The sequence below is a fragment of the Puma concolor genome, chromosome D2 (genome assembly GCF_028749965.1).
Source record: "Puma concolor isolate L17-30 chromosome D2, mPumCon1.1.hap2, whole genome shotgun sequence".
NCBI lineage: Eukaryota > Metazoa > Chordata > Mammalia > Carnivora > Felidae > Puma > Puma concolor.
Genome location: NC_141677.1, coordinates 25,050,882 through 25,071,993, shown reverse-complemented (window position 1 = coordinate 25,071,993; position 21,112 = coordinate 25,050,882). Strand labels below are relative to the sequence as shown.

Genomic DNA, 21,112 nt, shown 5'->3' with positions numbered 1-21,112 from the left:
ACTTTTGGAAGGCAAACCTAGAAAGAGATACAAATAATGTAATGGTATTTCAATCTAAGATATTAACATTACAGTAACTAGTTTTTGTTTCAAGGTATAGATCAGCTTTTTAATAGTATTCATGTCTTCTTTTTAAGGGTTTAAATGCTAAGGATAGTTTATTGTGGTAGAATTTTGGGTTTTTTAAAAATGTTTATTCATTTTTGAGAGACAGAGATAGAGCATGAGCAGGGGAGGGGCAGAGAGAGAGGGAGACACAGAATCTGAAACAGGCTCCAGGCTCTGAGCTGTCAGCACAGAGCCCGACGCAGGACTTGAACTCACAGACCATGAGATCATGACCTGAGCCGAAGTCGGACACTCAATTGACTGAGCCACCCAGGCGCCCCAGAATTGTGGGGTTTTTAAAATGTTTATTTATTTCTTTTGAGAGAGAGAGAGAGAGAGAGAGAGAATCCCAAGTGGGCTCCATACTGTCAGCACAGAGCCTGACATAGGGCTTGATCTCACAAACTGTAAGATCATGACCTGAGCCAAAATCAAGAGTCAGATGCTTACCTGACTGAGCCACCCAGGTGTCCCAGTAGAATTGTGGTTTTAACCAAATGTTTATAAGTATTTGCATCAGCAATCAATATTTAAATATTTGGGAAATTTTAACTTGATAGCTACATATGTTTTCAATTTTTTTAGTTTTGAGGTATGTACAAATATTGAAAGGAATATTGATTGTTTAAGGATTAAAGAAATGCTAATTATTTGATAAATTCATAAGGTTATTAAGCTGGGTATTAAACAAAGCACAAAAAGAAATGAATCCCAAAGGATTTGCAAATATTAAAGAATAATTTATTCATGGTACTGTGATAGAGCTCATTTAATGTAATGAGTATACATTAAATAATTAATTTATTATTGAGATCTAATGAACATATAACATTGTATTCACCTTAGACCTTATATATATAATGTATATATAAATCATATATATGATATATATAAATGAGATATATATATATATATATATATATAAATGATCACCACAATACATTTAGTTAACACCCATCACCACACATAGTTACAAATGCTTTTTGTGTGTGATGAGAATTTTTAAGATCTACCCTTAGCAACTTTCAAATATGCAATGCAATATAGTCACTATGCTGTACATTGCATTCCAAGAACTTATTTATTTTGTAACTGGAAGTTTGTACCTTTTGACCCCCTTCAACCCATTTCACCCACCCCCTCACCAATCTGTTCTCTGTGTTTATGAGTTTGATTTTTTTGTTTGTTTGTTGTTTTATTTTTCCATTGTTTGTTTGTTTGTTTTAGACTCCACATTTAGGTGAGATCATACAGTGTTTATCTTTTTCTGTCTGGCTCATTTCACTTAGCATAATGCCCTCAAGGTCCATCCATATTGTTGCAAATGGCAGGATTTCATTCTCTTTTTCATAACTGAATAACATTCCTGTATATAATTTTTAATTAAAAAGAAAACCTTAAAAATATACATTAAAAACCCCATCTCCATTTGTCCACTCCACTCCCTAACACACCATATACCCCCACAAATACAAAGCAGATGAATGAATCAACACAGTTAATCAGGAACAGAGCTGAGGCATTTTTGTATTCTGACCCCTGGCTCAGTATTTTCTTCCATGCCTCATGCAATAGTGTGATAGAGGTACATGTAACTGGAAAGATAAAAGGGACTAAGTGATAGAATGCCTTGGCAATCCTGGCCATCTGACACAGGCAGTGGAATATGGTGGGACGTGTACTGGGAAAGATACATGGTTAATTATCTCAGGTCTGCTAGTTACTAGTGGGTTACTGAGGGCAGTCTCCTACTTTCCTTATGCCTCATTTTCTTCACCAATTCAATGCAGAGTTTAGAAATGCAATTTCTAATGTCCCTTCCAAATTCTCTAATTCTATGAAATATTGTGAAGGAGGCTTATTAACTTATGGAATAGAGAGAGCCTTGCTAAACTTTCAGGCCCAGCTCCTCACAAATCTGCCCCGGGATTTACTAACAGGAATACAAGTACACTCGAGATGGTCCAAGAAGGTCCCACAGTCTTCTGTCCTCTTCAGTTTTTCAGAAATTAATTGAAATCTTTGGTATTATCTTGGTGTTCTTCTCATTCTCTTTGTTCTTCTGGGCTATTCTTTTGCAATCATTTTATTGGGCTTTTGGAAGGCAGGGGAAATACTTGGGTCAGGCAGCCATCTTAACTGGGACCTCATCATTTGATTTTTGAGTAGCATTACCTCACCAAGGTTGGAGGTCCTGCTTCCTCTTCCTGTCAGAGACACTTCCACATGGTAGTTGAGTAACGGCCTGGATAAATGGATAAATCTATGTGTTATTTATTTGAATATAGATAATTATGTTCTTTAAAATACAAAGATTTCACTATCACTGCTGTTTCAGATATTACCTGACTGTATTTTTTGGTTTTGGTTCTGGTTTAATATTCCCATTTCCCTCCATTCTAAAGCAAGTAAGAGAAGAGAAGGGAAGAGAAGAAGAAGTATCTTGAGTTTTAGAGGCAGTAGTAAAATTGCCATAATTAAGCTTTGGCCTATATCAGTGGTTCTCAAATTTTAGCCTGAATCAGGATCACCTGGAGGGCTTGTTAAAACACAGACTGCTAGACCCCAACTCTAGAATGTCTGGCTCAACATGTCTGGAGTGGAGCCTGAGAACTTTCACTTCTAGCAAGGTACTATGTGGTGTCAATGATGCTAGTCTAGGGACCATACTTTGAGAGGCACAGGACTACATGAAATACAGCACTTGGGGGGGGGCGCTTGGGTGGCTCAGTTGGTTAAGCTTCTGACTTCGGCTCAGGTCATGATCTCACTGCTCATGGGTTTGAGTCCCACATCAGGCTCTGTGCTGACAGCTCAGAGCCTGGAGCTTGCTTCAGATTCTGTCTCAGTCTCTCTGCCCCTCCCCTGCTCAAGCTCTGTCTGCCCCTCTCTCTCTTTGTCAAATATAATTAAAAATATTTTTAAAACTTAAAAAAACAAATATAGCATTTAGGTATTGGAAGTAGATAAGGGGCACCTGGGTGGCTCAGTCAGTTGAGCATCCAACTCTTGATTTCAGCTCACGTCATGATCCCAGGGTCATGGGATCAAGCCTTGCATTGGACTCCACATTAAGTATGGAGCCTGCTTAGGATTCTTTCTGTCTCTCCCCTGCTTGTGCTCTCTCTCTAAAATGAAAAAAAAAGTAGATAAGTAATTTGTTTATTCATTAAATAAATAGTTGAATAATTACTCTGTATTGAGTATTGTTTTAGGTACAGGGTAATAAGCAAAAAAAAAAAAAAAGTGGTTTCTGTTCTCAATGAAACTTTCTGATGGAATTTTCCAGTTTTTAACTACAGGTGTTTTGTTTTGTTTTTTTTCAACGTTTTTTTTTAATTTTTATTTTTGGGACAGAGAGAGACAGAGCATGAACGGGGGAGGGGCAGAGAGAGAGGGAGACACAGAATCGGAAACAGGCTCCAGGCTCTGAGCCATCAGCCCAGAGCCTGACGCGGGGCTCTAACTCACGGACCGCGAGATTGTGACCTGGCTGAAGTCGGACGCTTAACTGACTGCACCACCCAGGCGCCCCAGGTGTTTTTTTTTTTTTTTTTAATGTTTATTTATTTTTGAGAGAAAGAGACAGAATGTGAGTCGGGGAAGAGCGGAGAGAGAGGGAGACACAGAATCCAAAGCAGGGCCCAGGCTCTGAGCTGTCAGCACAGAGCCTGATGCGGGGCTCGAACCCACGAATCATGAGATCATGACCTGAGCTGAAGTCAGATGCTTAACCGACTGAGCCACCCAGGCGCCCCTAGAGGTTTTGATTAGAGGTCTGCTCAGCACAGAAAGTCTCCTCACGGTGCTGTAGCATATCATGTTCATTCCCTTCTTTATTAGTCATTGTGGTTGTCTTACTTGCTTGTTTTTCCTTTCAGTTTTATTGAAACTGAAGCATAATTGTTATACAACACTGTATAAATTTAAGATGTATACCATAATGACTTGACACATGTGTATATTGTGAAATGATTACCAAATAAGTTTAGTGGACATCTATCACCTTCACCAGGGCTCTCTCACTCCTCTTAGGTAGAAAGACCCTTCTCTCTGACAGACCCAAGTTTTGCCTATACCTCTGTTCAGTGTCTCCCTCTTCCCCAGCCCAGCCCTTGACCATTGGTTTCGGCTTTCACTTCTACCATGGTGAAGACTTCCTAACATATAATTTACCCTTCATTCTACACTGTTCTCTATCTCCAGCAGCTTCATTTGTGCCCCCACCATTTGCAGCCCCTACAAGGCAATGGGCCACATGTTACATTTCTTTGCAACTCCAACCCTCAGCTCCTCAAGGAGTTAAGAACACTCTAGGAGATAAATATGAGCTTGTTGATAGATTTGCTTGGAATCTCAACCTCCTTTTTGGAGGAACTGGGGTAGAATCAAAATTGCCACCATCATAACAAGAGTCAGACCACATGGTCAGACGTTGTTTGTGGTGGCTGGGGTGGAGTCAAAGGATTGGAGACCAGGGGAAAAAAAAACAGGTGTTTGGCTGAGGATTTTACTCAATTGACAGAAGCCAAGAATAGTTAATTTTTCTTTCAGTACAAAATTTGCCTTCTAAACAGAGTTTGTGCCTAAGAAAAAGTAATATGGTCAGAATGAACTGGAGAATAAGTTGTGGAATCAGGTGCCATCTGTGTTTTCTTGACTAGTGGATCTTAATTTTGCTGAAAATTAGTTCTGAGCTGGTAATAATTGAATAAATAGGTCCAAGATCACTTTTTATTACAATTGGATTAACTGGACATTAACTGCCACAATCTGGTCTAAATACGTTAAGATAAAGAGGAAACCTTGTTCATCCTGAAATAGATGCTACATAGAAATAGAAGAAAAGTACTTTAAAGATGAAAGAATCTTTGAGAGAAGTATGAAATAATGGTTATGTGTGAGGCTCTGACCTGGAACCTGGTCTAATCCAGTTTGAATCTTTATTCTCCTCCTACTTTCTGTGTGGTCTTAGGAAAATTTCTTTATCTCTCTGAATCTCAGTTTCTTTATGTGTGCAGAATTAGAGATTAAAAATATCACCTATTAAAGAATTAATGGGAGAAATAAATGACAGTATAATAATGTACATGCAGCTCCTAGTATAATGTCTAGCTTATAGTAATAGCACAATAAATGACAGTTATTATGTAGTCCAATCCTACCATTATACAGATGAAGAAACTGAGGCTCTGAGTAATTGAAATAATTTATGGACAGAACTAAGACAAGAACTTAGGATTTCAGATTTCCAACCCAAAACTCTATTCAGGTAATTTACCATTTATCACTCTCTCTGTAATTTTGATCTTTTGAGTAGGCAATTTGTGAAAATTTGGGCAGTGAACTAAGATGAAATACATTTTTTCCTACTTTCTGTGAAAATTGGGTTTCAAGTTAAATATATATAACCTACCTATGAAAAAGGCTATTTTCAAACTCTTCAATAGTATCATTTAATAAATCAACCATAAACATTATTTGTAAACTAGTTACAAGTCATTCTTTTTTTTTAATGTTTATTTATTTTTGAGAGAGAGAGTGAGACAGAGCATGAGCAAGGGAAGGCCAGAGAGAGGGAGACACAGAATCTGAAGCAGGATCCAGGCTCTGAGCTGTCACCACAGAGCCCGACGCGGGGCTCGAACCATGAACCATGAGAACATGACCTGAGCCAAAGTCGGATACCCAACCGACTGAGCCACCCAGGTGCCCCTAGTCATTCTTAACTGTTTAATTGAAAAATCTAATTCTTGGCAGCACTAATTTGAGTGTTGACTAAATTAGTTTGAGTTGTGGTACACACCTACATAGGCTGAGTAAAAACTGATGCCCTCCAGTCACATCAACTATTAATATAGGAAGTCACCAACTCAAGGTGTCCCTAATGGGAACAGTTGTCTCTTGTGAGTAATTTCAATGAGAGCAAAGTCATTATACCCAACACATCTATTTCTTTTTAACTCTTATAATAGTCAAAATGTCCTTCAAGCTCTCAGATAATTAATCCAGCAGCTACATGGCATTTAATATATTCCAGAAGTTGCAGCCATCATTGATCAACCCAAGAGTTTCTTTTCCTTTTCAGCAACAAGAGCACGAAGAAGTTATGGCTTGTTTATTTTGCAGTATAAGCATAGCCAATTTCCATGTAGTTCACCTAGTCCAGATGAAAGCCCGTTGTCCTGGACCTAATAGGTATTCAATACATGGTAGTTGAGTTGAAAGTGTCAAGGATGTGTAGTAATCTATTCATGTGTGGTGTGTTCATAAAAGTGATTAAAATTTGGGGTGCCTGGGTGGCTCAGTCGGTTGGGCGTCTGACTTCAGCTCAGGTCATCATCTAGTGGTTTGTGAGTTCGAGACCCACATGGGGCTCTGTACTGACAGCTCAGAGCCTGGATCCTGCTTCATATTCTGTGTCTCCCCCTCTCTTTGCCCCTCCCATGCTCATTCTCTGTCTCTCTCTGTTTCTCTATAATAAATAAACATTAAATTTTTTTTAAAAAGTGATTAAAATTTCATTTTAGAGAATGACTCTGCAGAGAGTATGCCCATGAGGAGAAAGAGAAACAACGAGCTTGACAAATTCTTTCAATGACAAGGTAATTCCAGATAAAAGATGCATCAGCCAGAATAATTTGGGTTGCAAGAGACAGCAACCTACTTGAGAAGAAAGGAGAAATGTACTGGCTCATGAACTACAGGAAGATGATATGGGGCTGGATGAACTCAGGGACTGCAGGGCTGTTGACTTTCTCTCCACTCATTCTCAGACCAGATTTTCTGCAAGGCAGAAGATGCATCTGCCATTAGTCATGGGTTCATATCTTTTACGGCCTTGGGAAGAGAAAAAATAGGTCCTTTTTACCCCGTTCCAGTTGAAATAACCCAGGAAGGATTCTGAAAGGCCTGACTTGAGGCACATGCCCACCGTGGACAGTTGTGGCTTAGGATCTGAGGTACTCATAAAAGGGGATACCTCTCTGGATGCACAAAATTTGTCCACTACTGCTAGTGCTATTGAATGCTTATTTATGCCAGGCATACAAACTCTCATATTTGCTTCTAAAGTCAGGATCATGAGTATAGGAAGTGTCTGTAGGGACACACTGAATTGTTCTGAGGGGTACAAGGGAGCTGGCCTGGATGAAGAGAGAGGAAGCCAAATCACCAATGAAAATGACAAGCTGGACCCTCCCAGCAGGGTACCTCCTCCTCTATTCCTGAATCAATAGGAACAAGAGTGAACTCCAAAGGCAATCCCCTTCACCATCACCCCCAACCCTAACCACACCTTTCTGAAGTGGGGTAGATCCAGGTTTTAAGGGGCCTAGAGTTTACACAAGTCAGGATCCTTCTTTAAGAAAAAGAATACAAAATAATTTACTTCTGCAAATTTTACAACAAAATATGACCACACAAACACATTTTGAGTGCCCCTTAGCTGTGTCCCAAAATACAAGCTTTACTGGTTTCATGACAAATCTGCCTCTGGTAACATTTATCACAACAAACCACATTTGGAGCCAGGATTCAAATGACATCTAGGATCTTGAACACCCATCCTTTTTTTAGAACATCAACCAGTAGGACCCCTCCCCACTGGCACTTGTTTCTTGAGAACTTCTACAATTCAGGCTCTTTACTAATTTAGAATGTCCTTCTACCTCAATTAACTCAAATCCTGGAAATGCACCATTTTTATAATTATCAGAAACTGACTCCCACCCATCCCATACATGCATGATTTTTCTTTCTTTAGCAAAATATGGTCACTAAGGAGAAATAGGCTTGAGAACACCAATTATTCCAAGGCAAACACTTTGGCCTCAGTGTCACAGGCTTGAACCTGACATTCCCAGCCACAGCACTGCTGAAACTGATAGTCTAGTCATGTAGGGGATTTTCCTGACTCCGTGTCTGTCTCCCCATGGCTGTTTATTTGTATTGCTGTCTGCTTTGGTTTGGGACACTGACCTTATAAGCTGCTTCCTCAGACCAAGCCTGTAGCCAGAGAACTAGAAGTTTCCCTCTGTGCTCCTCACAGCCAACTGGAAGGAACTGGCTATTAATTCACGCTGTGTAACTGAAGAGGGAGAGGGGGTTGGGGGGTAAGGGAGGGGTATGTGGAGAGAGAGAGTGAGGTTGAGAGAGGGGAGTCTTTTAAAATCCACACCAAGCCAGCTGTGGCTCTCTGGATAGCTGAGTCATAGACGACCAGGCAGTTCAGTTGGAAGGCACACTGTACATGCTAACTCTCAGGTTCCGGCTAGGGCGGGGGATAGTTAAATAAAAAGGGATGGGAGATAAAAAGAAAGAAAGAATGAGAGGAAGAAAGAAAGAAAGAAAGAAAGAAAGAAAGCAAGCCACAATTTAATTTCAGATAGCATTTCATTCTGAGACTTGCTGTGATCAGAGGTGAAGGACAAGAAGCTGGTTCCCCTCCAAATGAGACTCCATCCTCATGTGGTTAGTCAAGAATCAATTAGAGAAATCTGACTATTGCTATTTTGATTTTTAATACAAAAATTACAATAATTGCTAGAAAATGCTGGCTGCTGACTTTTTACTGGAACTGGCTAAAGGTTGTCTTGAAATGTCGGCCACTGAGTCACAGTTCATAATCAGCTGTGTCATGGCCAGATTGGGCAGTCTCATGACATATAAGAAGGTTATTATTACAGAAATAATTGGAGTAATGGTTATAGGTCCAAAATTTGTCTGGCATAAAAAAAAAAATCTCCAAAGGATGGCAAAGGAGGGTTGAAAAGAATCTAAGGAACAAAGATATCTAAGGAACATAGTAGACTACCACTGTCCTGGGCAGGGAATTGATTCCAGGGAGCATTTCCTGGGTAGTGGAGTAACATGTGCCCACTTGCAGTGGAATCTACTCATGGGAGTCATCACTGGTTCATTGTATTGGTGGCACCAGAGCAATTTTCATGGACTCTATCAACTGCCTGCTGTCACCTCTTAGTTTTGTGGCTAGTGAGAGTCCTCTATGTCAATCCTGTCTACCTAAAGTTCTAAGTGATTCTCAGACCTGTTCTTTCCACATCCTGAGCATAGATTCTCAGAGTATAGTGTGTTTCAGAAGGAAACCAGAGGGTCATGCTGATAAGATTTCCCACAAATCCCCACCAAGACTCAGCTAGGCCTAAGGTTAGTCAGTGATCCCTTTATTCATGTCTTCCCACAAGGTGTTTCTCCTCTCCCAGACATAGACTAGACAGATAAAAGGAGTGTGTGTGTGTGTGTGTGTGTGTGTGTGTGTGTGTGTGCATGCGAGCATTCTGAGGAGATAGGCACCATGGCCTCCTCTCTGTGGGTGACCTGGGCATCCTCTTACCTGAGGCCTTTGCTGCCATGTGTCCTCCTTCTCCCTAACTCCAGGTCACATTTTGCTCTAATTTTGCTATAAGTTAGTGGTTTTCCACCCAATGTAAACTAGAATCATCTGGGGGACTTTAAAAAGTACAGGTATCAGGGCCCCATCCTACCTCCAAATTCTAGATTTAGATCATCCAGTGTGGCCCCACAAGGGTCATCAGTATTATTTTTAAAGCTCCTCACATAATCCTGATGTGAAATCCCTGGCCAACTCTCAATTGCTTTCTTACTGAGGCTACAGCAGCATTTCAGTGTCTGCCATGTAAAGGCCCTATAACATTTAGCAGAAGCTTTTACACAGTACATAGAAAATCTTGGTTAATAATCACTTCTGGCTAGCATAATTAAATTCATTTTGGTTTTGTCTGCTTCCAAGGAGAAGGCAGAAAGCCTAAGCTGTGATCCAGACTCTGCCTGTACAACTTTGGGCAAGTAACTTATCCTCTTTGGAGCAGTATTTCTTCTCTAACAAAATGAATTTCTTAAATTAGATACTCTTTAAGATTTCTTTCAGTTCTAGCCTAAAAGGATTATAAAATCCAATGGACTTTTGTTCAGTACTGTCGTTAAATCAGGCTATGATTTATCAGTTGTGAGTCCGAGGGTGGCTCACTCATCTTCTCCAAGCTCTTCAGTTCCACATGTGCAAAATTAGATGGGAAGACCGGGCTCAGATTTCCAAATCTGCTCTGCAGAAATTCCTAGCCCAAGAAATGCAAAAAAGATTCCCAGTGAAAGGAATCTGACAAATCTTTAAGTAGCAAACCTAGGTTGACTCCCTATAACTCAAAACTTTCCACTCATTTGATCATGAAGTCTACTCTTTTCTTTTCTTTTCTTTTCTTTCCTTTCCTTTTCTCTTTTCTTTTCTTTTCCTTTCTCTTCTCTTCTCTTCTTTTCTCTTGTTCTCTTTTCTTTTCTTTTTTAATGTTTATTTATTTTTGAGAGGGAGAGAGCACAAGTGGGGCAGCGGCAGAGAGAAAGGGACAGAAGATCCAAGGCAGGCTCCATTCTGACAGCAGTGAGCCCAATGTGGGGCTTGAACTTGTCAACTGTGAGACCATGACCTGAGCTGAAGTAGGATGCTCAACCGACTGAGCCACCCAGGTGCCCCAGAAGGCTACTGTTTTCTGGAAAATCCTATTGACATACCTAGAACTAACTGTAATACCTGATGATCAGACCTCTCCCCACACTTTTTGGGTTGTTTTTTTTTTTTTAGAGAGAGAGAAAGAGAGAAAGCTGGAGCAGGGGAGCAGGGCAGAGGGAAAGAATCTTAAGCAGGCTCCTCCACTTTTTAAGTTCTACTGCTTTGTGGTCAAGGCTACAAGTTTGTTACATAAAAGTGTGAATAATTTACTTGTTCCTTTGACATGTAAAATAGAGGATTATTGGTTCACTGTTCCACCCCAGCCTTTGGCCACTCAGTAGGCAAGGACACAATCTGAAACTAGCATCTTTTCGGGCTTGCCTTCTTTTGAGAAGACCATTTTTTAAAAATGAGATGTAATGTCAGAAGTCATTCTGGTTCAAGTATAAAATGGACCCTGACTCTCTTCACTGTAACCTGTATGAAACAGGTTGCATACAGAACAAGTAAATAAAAGTTGCTCGTTAACACAGTTTCTTTAGTTTGATGAAATAAGACCAATTTCATATAATCAGGAAGTTCAGAATCAGAGAAATCATCTATAGAGGCAATGTAAAGTGTCAAAAACAGTTCTACAGTTAGAATTTTTGGCTGGCCAGGTAACTTGGGCTCCTCACTTCATTCTTTTGTGCGTTGGCTTTCTCATCTGTAAGATGGAGGTAAGAATTGCCCCTAATACAAGTGCCTTTAATTATAGAAACAAGTGACTTAATATGTATAAAGCACCTAGAACAATGTTGGCACACGATAAGCACTTAATAAATCTTTATTATTTTCTGGACCATGAATCACCACTTTGTGATCAATGTTAAATACATGTTGTAGACCTATTTTATCTGACCCACAAAATGAGTATACTTTTAACATTTGAATGTCTTTAGTAGGGCTTATACTTTATAGCTGACCTCAGGGCCCATCTCTCCTTATAGTCATATCTGACCACGGTAGTCATGTGTGAGTCTAGAATGCAGACTTACTAAAGCAGAAACTGTCAGAATCATGTTTGAATGCCAACTCATCAGGGCCTAACTGGTAGATGGGGCTTTCTTAGCATTTGTTGAATGAAAAAATGAGTGTATACACACACACACACACACACACACACACACACACACACCCCAAATCCTTTCTAGAATATCCTTCACAAGGGGTTGTTTTAGCCTCTGCAACAATATCTCCATGGTAGGGCATTAAGTATCTCTCATTCTGTATTTGGGCATTTCTGCTTATTGGGAGTTTATTTGTAATTCTCATTCAATATCTGACATTTTGAAGCTAAAGGGGACCCTGGAGAGAATCTGGTCCAATTCTCTTATTTGACAGTTGTTGGGAGGCCCAGTGACTCTCAGAACGTCATTGCCCATTGTCGTGATACCAACCTATGAGTGGGTATACACTTCCCTCATGAATCAGCACTCAGTTTTGTAGTGTGATTTGAGTCTCTAATGCCTTGAAATACCAGTTTCTCAGGCAGTCAGCAACCATACTTTGATTCCTGAAGAACTTTCCAAATCTATTAGACAATCTTCTCTTGAAATGTAATCATGAGTTCCTTCCTTTATCAACCAATGCCTAAGTTACTAATTAATCATTTGGTAAGGATGAAGATGAATAAGAAGAATGAAACACAGGATAGGCCCTGAGGGTAGAGACACATGTATCGAGGAGAAGGATCTAGGATGGAGAATAGAGAAGAAGGGCATTGGAGCCAAGCCCCATCTACTTCACAAGAAGGCCAGACACAGCCCAGATCCACATGCGGCCTGATCAGGATATTGCTCAACGTTCCCTGGGGAGGGGATGGGAGTGGGGGACAGACAGTGGCTAATTTAATATAATCAACATGCAATAGGGCTCTTCACCATTAAAGGGAAAATTTAAAAAGAAGAAAAAAAGAATCTATTAGTATACTTTCTAAAATCTCAATTCTAGCTGGAAATGGTTTCAGGGAAAGTGAGATGATGCAAGTCTAGTGCAGCTGAAATCGCCCTCATTCCTTGGCTCCCCATCAAACATTAGAAATCTTTCATCAGGGATTGCATCTCTGTCTCTTTTTCTCTTCCCCTTTCTCTCTGGAGTAGTGACTCTTAAATCCTTTTGATCATGGTCCTCTTGAGGCCCTGGTAAAAATTATAAATGCTCTCCCAGAAAAAAATGAACAAACATGAAGAAGTTTGCGCACGACCTCAGGCAATATCCCCACCCCCTAAAACCAGTGCTCATAGACTCAAACTAGGAATTTTTGCTCTTTAATGTCTGAGGGATGTGCTGGGATCTTTTATCTCCTGCCCCATATATTACCTGAAGCACTCCTGGGGATCAGGAGAAGGCAGATGTGTCCTGAGAACCTTGCTGTAATAGAAATACATTCAACCAATCTGCTGACGCTTCCAGTATGAATTAAGGGTCTTTATCTTTATGCTCATGCTACCTTATGTCTAATTCTATGCTAGTGGTGACCACTCTGTATTATAACTATCTGTTTACTTGTGTATGCCATTCTCTGTGAGTTCTGCAAGGTCAGACTTTGACTCATGTCTTCATGGTTGTATCCTCAGGTACATTAGGATACAGCAGATAGGTACATAGGATCTTGGTCCATTTTTGTGGAATGGGGCGAAGGAGAGAGAGTGAGAGGGAGGGAGGAAGGGAAGAGGAAAGAAAGGAAGATATCCGTGGGATTTTCTAGAACTTTTCAAAACTTCCAATTCAATAATGGGGAACTAGGTGAGAAAGATAACCTGGATTTACATCACAGGTAGTCCTCTTGATGTTAGTATGGTCAACCATCAGAGTACTAGAAGGATAGACGTTGAGCTATGTTTGTTTCGACAGTATTCATGTCCTTGGAGAAGTAGTCGTGATGGCCTATTTAAACCTGTTAAAAGAAAGAAAAATAGCTGGAATAGTTGAAAACCTTTGGAATAGGATAAAAGCTTTTGAAGAGTTCAGAGCATTTGGCTAATGGAGATTTCAGCAGCCACCTTGCCTTCTCCTTCTCCCATCTCTGATTCTGCCTGGGTAGAGACAGTGTGAGAAGAGAACCCACTAGGGGAGGAAGGCATGGCTGGTGTGTGGTAGAATTATTCTCAGTCATAATAGGAGTTGGTAGATCGGTGTCCAGGCTTTACTCGCTCATCTCCATTAGCTTCTTTAGCATAAATCTGTTGATTTTATTCTCTCAGCATCCATTCATACCTACACTGGTAATAATATAATAGTTTTTCCTTTGGGGAGTGACTACACTCAAACCTCTAAATCTTAGATCTAGATGGTGATGGTTGACCGATCCCTTTATCTCTAGAGATAACAGGTGGACCAGATCTGGTTAATTAGTGTTTTGCAGCTGTCAATCATAACAATCCACTTTTAGGAGCCATAAGACCTAAGCCTAGCCAATGAGTCAATTATGTGGTGTTTGTAGAAATTATTAAAAAGAGAAGCTCTCCTTCCATTTGACTGGAAGCCAGGAGGATATAAGCCTGGATCTTCTGGGGGCCATGAATGGAGAAGACAGGTATGTGCATGGAGCCAAGACAGAGCAGAGTAGGACAGAGATGGAGAGCAACTGGGTCCTGGAGGCTATTTGAACCCTGGTATCCATCTCTTCTGAGGTTTTCCAGACCCTCTTTTCTTTGGTGAATGTTGGAGCATAAGCCAGTTTAAGATGAGTTTCTGTTCTTTTATTTTTTAATTTTTTTAATGTTTATTTTTGAGAGAGAGAGAAAGAGAGAGACAAAATACAAGCGGGGGAGGGGCAGAGGGAGACAGAGAATATGAAGACAGAGGGGGGAGACACAGAATCCGAAGCAGGCTCCAGGCTCTGAGCTGTCAGCACAGAGCCCAACACAGGGTTTGAATTCATGAACGGTGAGATCATGACCTGAGTTGAGGTTGGACGCTTAACCAACTGAGCCATCCAGGCATCCCAGTTGGGGGTTTCTGTTTTATGAATAAAGGAGTCTTATCTGCTATTTCTCTTTTCTGGTCTTTCATGTTTTGGTAAGAACCTACCATTGTGGCTCTGACTTTTATAGATTTCTTCCTCCCTCTCCCTATCTTATTATGTTAATGTTATTTCCTTGGTATCTTTAATAAAGCCATTTCCATTATGGAACATGGATGGGAAGGAAGCGTTCAGAGAGTGACTATAACCAAAGTGAGGTCTCCTGTTAGACCATTGACTGGGAAACTGTCCCTGGGGTTTGAGGTGTTCAGGAGTCCAGAGAACCCCATGGAAGGCAGGAAAGTGCAGTTTTCTGTCCAAATATATTATTATGCAGAACTTCGGCTGAGGAGTTTAGTGCCTTTGTTAGCCCATACTGAGCATACTGCCAATCTGGTATCCAGCATAAGATATGCCACTGATTACAAACTTGAAAAATAGAAAAGAGCGGAGTGTACTCAGGAAGAAAGGAAGAATGGTAGAAACATTTAGCAATTTTTCAGGGCAAAAATACTAGAATGCCAAAACAGCTCTTAGAACATACATACATACATGCAATGTGAGTTATTAAATAAATTAAATTTAGCATATTATGCTTTAAAAAGCACAGCATGTACAATATATTTTAGGACTATTTTTAATCTACTCCAACACTGCAATATTTTCTAAAGATTTGGCATGGAAAATAATAAGGTTTGATTATCTGGAAAATTTGCTTGTATGCAATATCTCTTTCTCTGATGATGCCTGATAAAGTGAATATTACTATATTAGGCATTATCCTGCCAAAACATGAATCACTTAAAAGGTCCTTTTGTAAGTCTATCATAAGGATCCTATGATTGTATTTCTTACATTTTGAAAGTAAAAGTCTTATCTAAAATTCTATCTCAGGGGCAGAAAAGGAGAGACCCAAAACCAATAGTTTTGGGGCCAAATGCTAATGATCAGCAGGCAAGATGATAGTGAGATATCTAGTACTGGTGAGCCAAACCTATGTCTTTTCACTCTCAAACAACCCCTTTGCCATATAGGTCTTACGAAGCAGTGCCCCCAAACCCCAAACCCCAGAGGAAAGTGGGCCTCTGAGGTGTCGAGAGAGAACCAGACATCCTACTACATCCTCTCACATAGAGGACCATTAGCCTATCTTAGAATAAAGAAATTAAGAAGCCCACACATCTAGTCAGAGGACAAGCCCAGCAGCAACTCAGAAATTCCTGGCTTGGACGGATAAACTCTCTGAATCTCATCAATTCCTACTGACAACTAAATGGTGACAGATTGAGGCCTTTACATTTGAAGGCAGACGACATGTCAACCAGCACCACCTAGTGGAACAGAAGGATTAATCAATTCACAACATCTCTTCACTCTTGCAGGGTTGTTTACTCATACAACTATCGACTTGTGAGTGTTGATTCTGCATCATGCTCCTTGCGGGAAAAGTCAGAAAATTACAAGGAATAGAAATGGAGGTGCCAAGAGCAGAAAATATTCTGGCCTTTGGAATGCTCCAGAAATGTAGGGACAGAGAACTGCAATGGCTTAACATCATCAACCATCACTGGGGTTTAAATTAATAAAAAATAGGAAGCATGTATTACTTCTAAAAATACTTTATAAAAAGTAGGAAAGCATTACTTTAAAAAGTAAGAGCCATATTTAAAATGCAATCTCATGGCCAAAAAAAAAAAAAAAAGGAGAAAAGGTACAGATATTTAGAGGAACACACTGGGTTTGGCTCTGCCCATTCATCTCCAACCAGTGGTCATTTGTATTCACTCAGTAGAAGGGAAGCCATGAGAATTCGTTGGTGAACAAGTGATAAAAGTACACAGAAGATAATCTCGAAGTTTCCTGTTGAAAATGGTACTCTATCCCTCAACACAGAACCAGAAAAACTGTGATTCTTGACTATTGCTCTTTTAATTGTGGTTGGCAAATTGGGAAAAAGTTATAATTGGATAAATTGCAACACCCCCCCCCCCCACCACCACCTTGTCCCAGACACCATTAGAATGGCCTGATTGAAGCCTGGTTTTGAACTCTCAAGTATACATGTATAATTAGGACTCTTGAATACAAATATGCAAAACTCCAACTGGAACTAGCTTAGTCCAGGGAAAAGGAGTTTATTGGAAGGTTTCTGTGGATATTTTATTTAATCAAAGAAATAGTTGAATAGAATTCACAGTGAATTCTATCTCACTGTGGAAATGAGAGCAGTGCCTTTGGATCTCAGGAACAGTGGGAACCAGGGGCTGGAATGCTACCTGGGCTTTCTTGCCTCATCCTTGCCTTTGGCCTCTTTCTGGGTCAAGTTCACTTTTTCTCATAGCAAACCAGTTTTTCCTTTATGATGGGAAACATGACCACTGAACATTCAAATCTCTTTTCTTAACAGCTTTTGCCATCTGAGAGAGGTTGGCCCCCTTTCCTCAACTCTGATTTTAAAATTCCATGGAGGGACTGATTGAGATCAGATGCCTATAGTTGCTGTGCTGATAGTGCTGCAGATACCCTTACAAATTATGAAATAATGGTATTTTGGAATCACCAATACAATCTTCCCTGAGATCTCACACCAGCCAATTCCTCACATTAGAAATCCTTCATTTTGGGACTATCTCTTCAACACCTTCTATGGATTTTTGACCATCCAGAATTCAACAGGGATGGGTCACTTACCAGGAGAAACCAAATTGCCTACATGAAACACAGATCAGCTGCTGAAGTCCAATCTACACCCATATTCATATAAGAGAGCAAGACAGTTCTAAACATAAGAACATTAATTCAGAACTGAACAGAATTATAATGTCACATGTTCATTGGGCTAAGGAGGAAGAAAGTGTTTTTACCTGGGCTTTTTCCCATGAGGGGAAAATGAGAGGAAGTGGATTTATACCCTTGCCTGGGCTCCTTGAGTGGTGAGACAGGAATATCTCTGGAGGGAGATTGCAAGGGTAGGATTTGAGAACAGAAAATTTGGGCTTTCCTGTGTTGGTATGTCCATCCATTGGTCATGTTTCAAAGTTTTAAAATCATACCCCACACACAGCACAGCCCTCATGTGAGCTTTTATTCCCCTTGCCTAGAAAGTTGAAACACTCTTCCCCTTACACTGTAAGTCTACTTTTGCAACCAAATCAATTCAACTTGGGTTAAATAGTTCTCAAAAGTGACAAATGAAAACAATGGATTCAAACTTCAAATGGCTGAATTAGTGTGTTCTTGTCCTAACTTTCAGCTAGTATGGGTACCTGACCCTACAAACCAATCTAATATAAGATAGCATTCTAAATTGTGACTACAACTTGTCAGAGGATAAAGGACTCTGGGGTAGTATCAATTTTCCCCTCTTTATCCTATTGACATAGGATTTCTCAGTCAATAATTTCAGTGAACCTAGAAGAAGAGGTGATGCTGAGAGCAGAGGAGATCAATTAAGGAATGTTACATAAGAGCCCAAAATATGAGTATCTAATTTCCCAGTCATTGTGAATAGTTATTTTATTCAAAAAGTAATAAACTATGATATTTAAATGGAAGCTCATGCAAGAATTGAGAAGCTATTAATACAAAGATAAAGAGATTGCATCTTTGGTAGAAAAGATAATACCAGTAAGCCAACAGAATGATGAAATTAACTAAAGGAAAATGGAGAGGATTATCAGCAGAAGGGATCTTTGAGGGGGAAATGGGGCAGGTTGAATTACAGACATTTGATGAAGCCAGTAAGCCATTCAAATGAAGTTCTGACTTGAGGGGGAGTGTGGTAAAGGTAGATGAAATGAAGAGGTGGAATTCAACTATGGATTCAAGTATGGGCTGAACCACTGAATAGGACAATATTTGTAATGGTTACAATTACATGTTTCACTGCAAGTCTTTATTTTCTAATATAAAATAATTTCTTTCTGATACTGAAGCGAAGAATTTTCAATTCATTGATTGGTGCTAAATTATATTTCTGGGTCAAGCATAAAAAATAAGCTACCACCAAATAACCTAAAGTCCACTCTTTGAAGATATAAATTCATAAAGCCTATCACACTATTAAAGATGTTGTAACTAGCCCTTTGGGGGCAATAGACCTTCACATTCTGACATAGAATACCCAGAAACTCCACTATATTTTCTCTTCATCAGACTTTGGTGCATAGCTGGTGTGGAAAATATTTCATTTTTGAATAACTTTTCATGTGTTCCATGCAAGAATCTTGAGGAAAATACTCAGCGAGAGGAGCTAGATGGCAATTATAAAGCAGAACACACAAGAAACCCATTCTTTCATTCAAATTGTAAGACAACTTGATGGACCATTTCTAACTGGCCAGAAGCCTTAATTTACTAAAACTACTGCTCTATGTCTATTTGTATAAGAAAGAATCAGACAGTGTGGCAACAGCTTTATTATAAATAACTCCAACCCTAAGTGCCGTATAATGGACAACAGGGGGTCACACACACATATTCAGCCCAATCTACTTCAGCAACAGAACTAAATGGTTAGAAGTCATTTAACTGGAGTCATTCATTCATCCCATAGTATTGTTTGAGTACTTACTATATTTCAGACAGTGTTCTAGGCCCTGGAGTAACAATTCTGGATGTCACAAAGCCCCTTCTCTCATGAAGCTTACACTGAAGGGAGACAAAGAATAAACAAGTCAATATGTAGCATATCAATTAGTGACATGTGCTGTGAAGGAAAAAGCAAAGCAGTGAAAGGGTGGAAAAATGGAGGGAAAACTTGGAGAGATTTTTTTTTTTAATCAAGTGTGGTCATAGGAAGTCTCTCTGATTAAGTGACATTTTAACGGAGATCTGGTTAAGACTATGGCATGATCAGATAAAACATTGCTTTTAGTTGCCATATTCTGCTAAGCCAAGGAAGAAGATGGGTGCATTTCAAGAGCTGCTTCAACAAGATTTTTAAAGAAAACACTAACCCTCAGCTAATTAAAATAGCCAATTAGCCAGAATTCCTCCCAACCTTCTTTCCTGGGCATTGCAGTTATAGGAAAGCAGCAATACATACATTTGCATCTTTAATGATATATTCAGACACCACATGCTATAGTGGAAAAAGGATGATTTTCAAAGTACTTGAAGAGAAGGGGCTATGTGGTGGGCGCTGCTCAGAATTCCAAGTCCATCTCTTTGTGGTCTTGAGTCAGTTGGTTAACCTACTCAAGTTCTACTTTTACTATGGAAAAAAGATCACAACACCTACCTTTTGGACTGGCCGTAAGGATTAAATCAGATGACATATGTAAGATCTGGGCACCTAGGAAGCACCTAAGAACAGGTTAAAACATGTTAGCTGTATTCCCCTGAAATCCCTAGAGAATTACTAACCCATGAAAAGTGTCACAGAGCAATGTAATAAACATAAAATTTTATTTTATTTCCCAGAAACAGAATTGTAAATTTCAGGATGTCCAGGAAACCAGTGCCTAAACTGCACTTAAGATTTATTGAAATGATTACACTACTCCACTGTTGGTGTCAGTCTCCCATCTGGACTCTCTGTTTAAAATATTTTATTCCAGCTAAATATCAGGTCAACAGACAATACTGAGAATGAGTACCATGTCTGGAATTTGATGCTGAGCCCTAACATTAAAACAGCTAGTCAAGCATGCGAGGCAATACACTTGGATGCAACTTCTCATGGTCTGCAAGATTTTCCCTTGGTCTAGTGGGGGTGGGTCTGGGATGAGTGTCCATGAATTCCCATGCAACATTCATTACAACGGTTTTAGAAACCCAGTACATACTTCATTGAATTTCCCTAAAATAGAATGGATAAGACCTGCTCAGTTCTATTTTAAACTCATTTGTGTATTATTCTTCCCTTTATTGCACATTTACAGCATTAGGATTAGAAAAAAAAAAATCCTGCATCCTGTTTAGTACTTAGTGCTCTGTGTGGTGGTTTCTTTATAATATATGAATGAGCTATTTTCTTATTTCTGTTTGTTATTTGAGGAGGCTAGTGGCATGAGAGCTCCAGGGTGCTCATTATTCTGTTTTTTCCAAAATTATTTTTAACTTTTCCATGGACAAATCTAGCAAAGGGAGATTAAACCACTTTTGAACATCACCATGCTATCCTTATGCCAAAGCCTTTCTTCAGAGGTTCATACCATTTTTACAGATGTGATGTCAGACTTTCTCAAAATGGAAAGGTAATATCTTGCTTCATTTTAAACCTACTTTTAATATGGGTGCAAACTCTACTTGAGATTATGTGCATACCTGGAATGAACCCCACTGACTTGACATCTGAGAATTTTCTCTAAGCCTTCGAGGGGATTCAGTCAACTCATGGAAGAACCTAATATTTGTCCACTGTTTCAGAGGCCCTTGTATGCTTACTAGCCCTGCCATAAGTGGACTTGACAGTTTTGATTTCCAGTACCAAGTGTGAAATCAATGGAAATCTTTGAACCTGGTTAGATGGACATTCTGATAGTGATAATAATTAAATCTATATGAAG

The 21,112-nt window shown here is 39.6% G+C and overlaps 1 long non-coding RNA gene across 1 annotated transcript; it reads right to left on the bottom strand.

Annotated features, from left to right (window-relative positions):
- Positions 1-1,055: 1,055 nt before the first annotated feature.
- On the bottom strand, positions 1,056-19,935 carry LOC147575952 (uncharacterized). The gene is made up of 3 exons (XR_015241985.1): positions 19,843-19,935; positions 19,174-19,250; positions 1,056-2,353 (listed from the first exon to the last, which is right to left on the bottom strand). It is a non-coding gene; the product is annotated as an uncharacterized LOC147575952 (long non-coding RNA).
- Positions 19,936-21,112: the final 1,177 nt, after the last annotated feature.